The following is an 861-nucleotide window of genomic DNA, read 5'->3' as shown; positions in this document are numbered from 1 at the left end:
CTCGGAAGAGAAAATTAAGAGAAGCTAAATTACAACAATCCAGAAACAACCTTTCAGAAATTTTCGAACAAGAGAAGGACATGGCAGCCGAAAATAATAATAATAATGCAAGGAGAATGCTTGGTGACTTCACAAAGCCAACGTCCAAGTTTGATGGAAGAAGCATCTCCATTCCTGCCATTGGAGCCAATAACTTTGAGCTTAAACCTCAACTAGTTGCATTAATGCAACAAAACTGCAAGTTTTATGGACTTCCATCTGAAGATCCTTATCAGTTTTTAACTGAGTTCTTGCAGATCTATGAGACTGTAAAGACGAATGGAGTTGATTCTGAAGTCTACAGACTCATGTTTTTCCCTTTTGCTGTAAGAGACAGAGCTAGAATATGGTTGGATTCACAACCTAAGGATAGCCTGGACTCCTAGGATAAGCTGGTCACTGCCTTCTTAGATAAATTCTTTTCTCCTCAAAAGCTGAGCAAGCTGAGAGTGGATGTTCAAACCTTCAAACAAAAAGATGGTGAATCCCTCTATGAAGCTTGGGAAAGATATAAGCAGTTGACCAAAAGATGTCCATCTGACATGTTTTCAGAATGGACCCTATTAGATATATTCTATTATGGTCTCTCTGAATTTTCGAAAATGTCATTGGACCATTCTGCAGGTGGATCTATTCACCTGAAGAAGACGCCTGAAGAGGCTCAAGAACTCATTGACATGGTTGCAAACAACCAGTTCATGTATACCTCTAAGAGGAATTCCGTGAATAATGGGATACCTCAGAAGAAAGGAGTTCTTGAAATTGATGCTCTGAATGCCATATTAGCTCAGAACAAAATGTTGACTCAACAGGTCAACATAA

The 861-nt window shown here is 39.0% G+C and overlaps 1 non-coding gene across 1 annotated transcript; it reads right to left on the bottom strand.

Annotated features, from left to right (window-relative positions):
• Positions 1-479: 479 nt before the first annotated feature.
• LOC112713365 (small nucleolar RNA R71) lies at positions 480-583 on the bottom strand. The gene has a single exon (XR_003158339.1). It is a non-coding gene; the product is annotated as a small nucleolar RNA R71 (small nucleolar RNA).
• Between the last annotated feature and the right edge of the window lie 278 nt (positions 584-861).

The sequence above is a fragment of the Arachis hypogaea genome, chromosome 9 (assembly GCF_003086295.3).
Source record: "Arachis hypogaea cultivar Tifrunner chromosome 9, arahy.Tifrunner.gnm2.J5K5, whole genome shotgun sequence".
Lineage (NCBI taxonomy): Eukaryota > Viridiplantae > Streptophyta > Magnoliopsida > Fabales > Fabaceae > Arachis > Arachis hypogaea.
This window is presented reverse-complemented; position numbering and strand designations above follow the sequence as displayed.